Raw genomic sequence first — 9138 nt, forward strand, 5'->3', positions numbered from 1 at the left:
CTTTGCAGCAGATAGTTATTTTATGTTTTCGGCAAGCTGGTTTGCGCCAAATAGTACCTTTCCACATATAGTTTCTAGCTGGATGCATAGATTTGCAGATGGGGTATTCATAATTCATTCAAATTAGTAAATCTAAGCCTAGATTTAGGTAGTTTAATACGTAATAAATTAAATGGACATTAATACAAACTAAAGCATAAGTCAAATCAGTTGTAAAAGAGAGAATTTATATAGATGATCGTGAGAGATTTTGACCATCTTTACGACTTCATATTTTGATATATAGATAGTTTATTAAAATGATAGCAAACATCTTTTATTTCTGTATTGTTGTAATTTCATTTTTCCTTCTCTTTAGCTCAGTTAACCTTTACTGTGTTGGGTATGTCATAAGACAAAAAAAAATAGTAAACTAACAATTACACAAATTGATCTCAAACAATTTGTTAAAATAAATAAAAGAAATCAAGAAATATAAAAAAGCAACAATTTCTTAGATAAAAGATACCAACAATCAAAGTAGCTTAGAGAAAAGTTATTTTTTAATACTGCTTAATTGAAAAAAAAAAAATTAAAGACAAAATTTTCATATATCCAAGTTATTATCAAACTAAAATATGAAATATTGGAGTTTAAATAGAATATCAAATTCCTATATGAAATTTTAAGTAAATACTTTAATAAATATGATAGAATGGTAAATTCTACTTGAAACTACTCTACTCATGCGCACAAAACTCAAATAAATGGAGTTCTGACAAGCTTTGCAAATAGAAGCAGCCTGTTTTGATTTCTAAGACAATGCATTAAATACCATTAAATTTTTAATAGAAATGGTAAAATGAAGGAAAATATATAAAGAGATGAAGTCTTTATTCTAAATATCATATATACAACCACCAAGGAACTAAAAAAGAAGTCGTGCTTTAAAATGTTAACTCAAAATATTAATTACAAACCATAAATTTAACCTATACTATAGAACATGTAAACTTAGATGCTAACTTAATCTTCTTCTTGTTCGCTTTCAGGGGTCAAGCCTTGTATTTTCCTGCAATAAAAACATTCACATTATTCCTATAGTAGATCCTGCTCGTTTCCGATCCTCAAATAGATTTTTATTTTCACATTGTAAATCCCAAAAAAAAACCGTCTTTTATTGATGAAATATTAGTCCTATAAACAAATGACTGTCATAAACCAACTTTCCTGCCCAAGAACAAATCAATAAGATTACATGAAATAAGCAGCAAACAGAGACATAAAGCTCCAATAAACAGGTGTGCCAAAAAACAATGGGGCAACACTTACCAATCAATGGAAGGGTTGGCATTTTGCATAAAAACCTTAGGTTTGTACACCTAAAAAAGCCTTCATTGAATTGAAATAAAGCAAAATAATAGTAATACCACCAACAAACCCCTTTAAGGGAAAAAAGGGTCAAACCAGTACAATGTATGTCATTGGCTTAAGTATATAAGCTTTAAGCGTGGGATATTGTAATCGGTTAGTCTACAAGCTAGGTTTAATACATAGAGCCATTACAGGGCAACTAAAAAAAGCATTACACTTCTAACTTATGAGGGTGGCACAATAATAGCGATGAACTTCCAAGGATGAACCAATAACAACAATGCACTATCAAGTGAAAAGCAGCAAAAGCAATGTACACTCAAAGGCAAACCAGCATAGGCAATGAACTCTCCAGTGAATTAGAGATAACAACTTTAGCCACAAGAACAACACCAATTTGAACCATCCATAAGACAAAAAACCTGCAGGGGCAAAATAGTCCAAAGTCAGATGAAAGGTGACACACATCAACAACTCAAGAAAAAATACAGGAGCAAAATAAATAAATCTAAACCAAAAATCTATTTAAATCATCCGAGATGTGAATCACATAGTAAAAAGATAACACACAAGCATAAAATCGATTAATGAATCACACAGTAAAAAGAAAACATAAATCCAAAATTTTAGGCGCTCTTTTTAAGTTTTAATGCGCCAAATTTCACTTACATATTTGAAATAGGTCTTGAATACATATTGGTTTGATATCATAGACCCCAGAGAGAAGAGCAACGTCGATGTCTATGGTTCACTCTTACTCATTCCATACTCATCTGCATCCGTTTGATTTTGATTTATACACCATTTTTCATTCATGAATCCCTCTCCAGCTGTTTGTGACCAAAGATCTGAGCATTATTCTTATTATACAGAAGGAAATTTCAAAAAAAAAAATCTAAAATGACCGATGAAGGTTTAACCTGGATGGAATCTATCAACATTTGTCTTAAGCGTTAGAATTTTCTGCGAGAGTGCCAAAAACTGTAAGATTCAAAAACATAAATTAGATCTGAAAGTTTACATTTACGATTTCAGCTCAAAACAAACCACCCCATGAACCAAGAGACCAGATCCAACATTAATATTTTAGCCATCAAAGTTTAAAGAAGGAGGAAAGAAAGAAAGGGAGAAAATGAGACAAAAAGATGAAGAAAGGTTATCAAAACTTTACCCGGTGACTGGATCCAACTTTCCTCGCAATCTTCTTACAAACTCCATGTTTTTGCGCATTCCAAACCCCTCTCTGCAAATATGAGTGTGTTTGTGTGACAACTGTCAATTCAGGTCATTCTCGGACTCATGCATCTTTATAAAAACCATTCATGCACAACATGTCATGGCCTAGTAGTATAAATTAGGTCAAAATCTTGCATAAACTAGGACCCAACTAAGATCTAGGACTAATATACTTGACACTTACGATTCTAGTAAGTTGCTTAACTACAATAGGAAATGCCAATGCTATAATTAGAATAAACTTCAAACCTTGCTACAATTGAAAAAGGGTATAAAACCCTAAAAATAAATTAAAATATTCTAATTTCATTTCAATATGATGGTGAATATCAAACAATGTTCCAAAAACCCTAAAGAGCCCAAAAATCCAAATTTATAAACTTTAAAACCTAAAAACTCTATAAGATTTGTTATGAACCTCATTAGATAAAATTTAAATAATTAAGTCATAAGGATATAATCAAAGATATAAAGATTTAATTATCAAACATAAATCATATTTTATGAGCTAAAAACAAAGATTCTTAAATAAATCATGAATTACATAAAGAGGCATTTTTATAAAAAATTTGGGTTTTATAAAAATTGAAGGGAAATTTATTTAGTTTGAATTAGGAGAGAGAGGGACTCTCTTACACTCATAAAATCTGCCACCCTCTCCCCCATGCTCCATTTTTTCCCAAAAATTCTTAATCATTTTATTCTTCTCTTACACTTCAACTTCCCATACACACTCTCTCTCTCTCACTCCTTCTCCAAGAAGATTCCCCACCTCAAAAACCTCTCCTACACCTCCAGGAAATCCTCCATTCTCTGCCATAATTTCGAAATTGAGAAGGTCTTGAAGTGTTCTTGCTTCTCTCAAGATCAAAACCAAGGTAAACAACACAATCCTCCCTCATGGTTTCATGATTTTACTTCCTCTTCTTCATGGTTTTCTCTACTCTTCGGATTCTATGCCCTTCCATGGCTAGAAATCCCTACTTTTCCCTTGTGGTTTGTAGATTCTCACCATAACACAATGTATGTGTTTGAGATGGTGAAAATCCGGGATCAAACCCATGCAAGGAGTGAAAAAGATGCACATGTGTTCATGTGACTTCAAAACCGAGTATTACATCTTCTTCTCCATTTCTTTTGTGTTCTTGCATGACCAAAAGCATTTAAACCATTTCTAGTACATCTTGGATGCTCATTCACTCCATGCATGTGCTAGAAATCGGACCTTAACCGAAGCATGCATGTTGTTCTTGTCAAAATGCCCTAAGAATGCACTCAAAGCAAACATGCAATCTGCCAGATTACATTGTTCAGCTTTGAACGGCCATAACTCGGTCATTTCTTAACCAAATCCTGATATTCTTTTTGTATTGGATAGTTCCACGAGTTAACTTTCAAACCCAACTGGTCTCACTGTAAAATATTAAATATCGGATTTTTGGCAATTTTTACAAAATGGTTGCGCAAACAGCTCTTTTTCTGTGATCACCATTTTTGCTTTGCGTGATCAATGACCTTAAACCCAACCATAAATCTGGGGAAAAATAATTTAGAAACTTAACATATCCAGTGAATGATGGCTGAAATTTCGTGGCTTAAAACCCCACTTAATGGGCTACTCAAATTCATGAACTTAAGCCACATTTACATCTCATGCACCATTATATGCAACATTTCTTAACTTGTTTGGGTTCAATACCCCTATTTCCCTTCTGAATAAAATTTGAACATTTTTCCTTTTGAAAGCCCTCACATGCATGTGATAATCTGGAAAATTTCAAGAGCTTTTATCATTTCTTTGATTTATTAAAATTATTGCAAGAAAACAAGGGCATAAATCACATAAAATACTTCCAGAGGTCCATAAATCCGGAATAAATTCATGGATGACCCCTATGGTGAATAATGACCCCTCACTAAATTTCATCGATTGTTGTTGCTGTTTGGTATGATTTCCGATTTTCTTTTTGTTTGGGTATAATAAATCACAAAACCACTTTAGAGAGTGTGAAAATTGTATCTAACAATTTTCGCAGCCCTTACCTGTGGTGGGTGACTCAGAAAAATAATTTCAGAATTTTTCATCATGCCTTACTATTTTTCCCAATTTTTGGTAATTATAATGGCCTAAAAATAGGAAAAATAGTTCTGATTATCCAAAATTCATGAAAATTTACCAGAACATCGTGTTGTACAGTAGTAGATTACATAAAAATGTTGATGATTTTTCTCTACTGTAAACTATTTTTCTTCTATTTTCTAAAGTTAAATACACTTAAATACACATAAATACCCAAAACCAGACTATACAATATGAAAACCACTTTTGGTATTTTTCCCAGATTACTTACACTGTAAATGATGTTACAAAAATTTTTGGTAATTTATTTTAACTGTTTGTTATTTATTCTTCAATTAATGGTTATTTAAGGGGATAAAACAAGGAAAAATAGAAATACCCACTGAAAAATATCTTTTATATTTTTCCCAGCCTAGTTATGTATAATAACAGTTAAATAAAAAGTTTGGGTAATTTTGGAAACTGTTTTCTATTTATTTCAATTTTTATTGGAATAAATGCTCAAAAATCGTAAAATATAATTAAACAGCTTGGAAATCCATTTTTATATTTTTCCCAGCTTAGTAATGTGTAATAACAGTAAAATAAAAAGTTTGAGAATTTTTATCCTTTGAATGCTATTTTTCGTGAATTTATGTTGTTATGAAGGCTTAAAAATTTGGAAAATAGATAACCATATCAAAAATTCAAGGAAAATTTTTTGGAAAACCTCTATTGTATTTAGAATGAAAAATACAAGGTTTGACAATTTTTGGAAACTATTTGATAATATCTTACATTTTTAGGAATTTAAAACACCTTTAAATGTGTTGAAACACCCTTAAATTTATATTACTAAATCTGAAAAATTAATATCCCAAAGTTGTATTTATCACATGACTTGTAGAATTTCATCATTTCAGAAAAATTGTAACCAATTAATATAAAATCCAAAATTAGAACATAAATTGGCATTTCACTATATGTAGAGTTTAGTATATTAGCATTAGATTTCGACATGGAAACTCACTAGTGTGTGTTTGATGTCGTAGGATCCCGGCATTAAGACGTTGGTGTATTCCAAGGCACCACTTGTATCTACTCGAAACATTGTGAGTATTCACGCACTCCCCTATTTTCAGTTTTTATGTTTTGGGGTGGAAAAGCATGTCCAGAAAAACTATTATTTGCATGTTGTATTTAAATTGAATTGTATCAAACACGATTGCTATTGTATTGCTATGTTTCTTTATGTATGTCTATGCAACACGGAACATGAGAACTTATCGTACTAAGGCCCTTCCTTTATCTCTAACCATTAACTCTTTGAGCCAATGGTCATTATGGATAGCGCTATTAGGAATTGACAACTCCTCACTCGCCCTATTGCTGGAGTGCATGATACCATATTCATCTATGGAACGATAAGCATAGATCTCGATAGGGCTTCAGTCATAGGTTTGGTTGAGACTCATTGTTTGCTCATACACATACAAACTCGTTTCTCGTTATAGCAATAAACTTGTATTCATTAATAGCAATCAACTTGGTTTATCATTAAAGCAATGTACTTGTAATTACGAAAAGCCTTATTTCAAGCACGATTTTATATACTTGTGAACTCACCAACTATTTTCATAGTTGACGCTCGTTTTACATGCTTTTTCAGGAAATAATTAGTAAGTGGATATAGAGATTCATCATCATAGAGCATGCTGCATCGTGTGGAAGTTATTTTATGAAGTTATATATTTTGAACAATGTCATTTTGGAAAACTTGTACTTTGTTTTGTTTAAGCTATGGGTTGTAAACTTTTTAATATTGCTATGGTGATGTATCTTTATCTTTTGCAATGAAACCTTTGTCGCTGTCATACCTTGCGTTTCCGCTTTAGCGGGGTGTGACAGTTTGCCTTTTGTTTCTGCAAAAGAGAGAGAGCGAGAGATTGATAGAGATCTGTGACCACTAAAAAAATCAAATAGTCATATGCGTGTTTATAGTTTGAAGAACACCAACCGTGAAAATTGTCAATCTAGGTACTTCCATTTGTAAGTGATATATTCTGATCTCAAGCCACCAGAAATGCAGCGGCAATAGGTCAGTATGTCGTTAACCAAAAAATTAGGATTTGTCGGTCTTCGGGTGAAAAAAATATCCACAACTGTGGTGAAGAAAAACGGTGATGTAATCGCGTTAGGTTTTTCAGAAAGGAGCGTGTTGAATTCAAATTTTGAATCGAGATTTGGCGAGGAAGCAGAAGAGAGCGACGCTTTTAGGTCTGAGAAAGAGGGAGGCTTGTAAACAAAAAAATAGGTCAATACGTGTTTTTTATGCTTAATCTTTTGTATATTGAGCTTAAATTGTATATTTGTAACGACGTAAATTTTTAAAACAGTTTTTCATTTTTCAAACATAATAAAACTCATATAATATTCTCAAAATCTCATATATCAATGTCATCACCATAAAACATATCCCAGAATCTCAACACTTAATCTTCTGCCAGTGTGTACAAATCATGTCGGCGCCTTCCCGCGACTCTCGCTGGTACCTGAAACACATATCACATAACACGGTAAGCATAAATGCTTAGTGAGTTCCCCAAAATACCACATATAACACATATTAGCCACTCGAGGCTATAACTCTGTGGACCCTCCGGTCCTAACTCTGTGGACCCTCCGGTCCTAACTCTGTGAACCTTCCGGTTCTAACTCTGTAACTCTGGAACATACACGCCATGAATCACATAGAAATAATGCAGTGTATCACAATCACATAAATAGCATACAAGATACTATGTCACATAACTCTAATTACCACTCTAGGTAAAGTATAGTGAGAAGACTCACCTCGGGTAACTCGTTAATCCCGAACTCTGTAAAATCTGGTCTAGCCTCCGCCTAATCATATGAAATAAACACTATAAATCAATACATTTCTCAAGGCTAGACTATTCCCTCTCTTAGTACTCTCAGAAGGGTAAAAGACCATTTTACCCCTCTCATGGCTCAAAGACCCTAAATTTGACCAAACCCTAAAAGTCAACAAAAGTCAACTCTCCGGGTTACGCTGCGCGTACCAAACATGTACGCTGGGCGTACCCGGCGTCCTCACAGAAACGGGGTGCGTGACCCCTTACGCCACGCGTACTGGGATTACGCCCCGCGTAACTCCCAGTTTCAGAATCTAAGCTCTTGAGGTCTTAAACAGTTAAGACCCACGTCCAACTTCTAGATCTGACCATTTCTAAGCCTCTTAATCCATAATGTTGGTGACTTTAAGCCTTTGCATGGTTGGACAAGTCACTAACACCCATAACATTCCATTTCCCAACTCTAGAGAGCTCATAATTCAAGCATGACCTCATAACAACAACCAAGATGGAATTTTTATGGATCTATAACACAAATATCACAGAAATGGGACAGATCTAGGTCCATGGAGTCCCTTATGCTCATAAAGTCTCCACCTTTGGGACTTTATCCCTAGAAATGGTCCATCCAACACCAAACCAAAATAAAGAGGAAAGTTCGGAGCTTTTTACCTCTAAATGAAGCTCCTCCCTCTGAAGAACTCAGATCCAAACTTGCACTTCAACTTCTAGCCTCCACAAGAACCTCCTCTTCTTCTTCACTAACACACAAAGGCACTTTCTAGCTCAAGAACTCACACACACTAGCTTTAGAACGATAATATTGCTCTCCTAGGGTTTCTCTCTGAGGGATGGTAGCTGGGGACAAGACCATCTCATTCCTTTTATAGCCCGCAAGCCACAATTAGGTTTTTGCACCTGGGCCAACTACGCCCAGCGTAACCCTGGGTACGCCCAGCGTACCTAGGCGAGTCCGCGTCCAAAATAAGCGCATGAGTACGCACAGCGTACTCTTGATTACGCCCAGCGTACTCATTTGCTACAATTTCCACTCAAGCGCTAATCTTGACAACTTGACAAAAGAGAAGGGTTAAATAGGCGCTCCTGAATTCCGGGATGTTACAATTCTCCCCCACTTGAAATAGATTTCGCCCTCGAAATCGCTCCTCAACCACATAGATAGAACCAACCACTCGAAAAGCACCACTGAAAGGTTCTCACATCAAAACGATATCTTTCTCCATGAATACCTGGATTCGACCAGGAACTCCAAATTTGGAACAAAACCGGCCCCTCTGTCGCTAAATTACCCCTTTCTGACCTTCCCAGAATCGGGAAACTCTAGTGGCCTGGCCTGCCGCCAGACCGCCCACTCACGCTATCACCATGATACTCGTTCTTAGAACATCAAACCCTGATAACTCACTGCTCCTCTGATTCTCATGAGACAAATCCGTCAATCGGCTACCGATCACTCATACCAACGTACCAAAACAGTCTGAATCACGCCCCAAGGAACGAAAGGGTTCACATCCCACCAGGGCTCATCCACTGAACTACTATCAGGATCCATCCGAACAATAAACCCTCAACATCCTGTTCTCTGACACAAGA

At 35.0% G+C, this 9138-nt stretch overlaps 1 long non-coding RNA gene across 1 annotated transcript; it reads right to left on the minus strand.

Moving 5' to 3' along the window:
- Positions 1-1634: 1634 nt before the first annotated feature.
- Positions 1635-2293, minus strand: LOC145168453 (uncharacterized). The gene is made up of 3 exons (XR_013741884.1): positions 2274-2293; positions 2023-2183; positions 1635-1775 (listed from the first exon to the last, which is right to left on the minus strand). It is a non-coding gene; the product is annotated as an uncharacterized LOC145168453 (long non-coding RNA).
- Between the last annotated feature and the right edge of the window lie 6845 nt (positions 2294-9138).

This window comes from Lactuca virosa, chromosome 4 (assembly GCF_052849685.1).
Source record: "Lactuca virosa cultivar CGN04683 chromosome 4, Lactuca_virosa_CGN04683_v6, whole genome shotgun sequence".
Taxonomy (NCBI): Eukaryota; Viridiplantae; Streptophyta; class Magnoliopsida; order Asterales; family Asteraceae; genus Lactuca; species Lactuca virosa.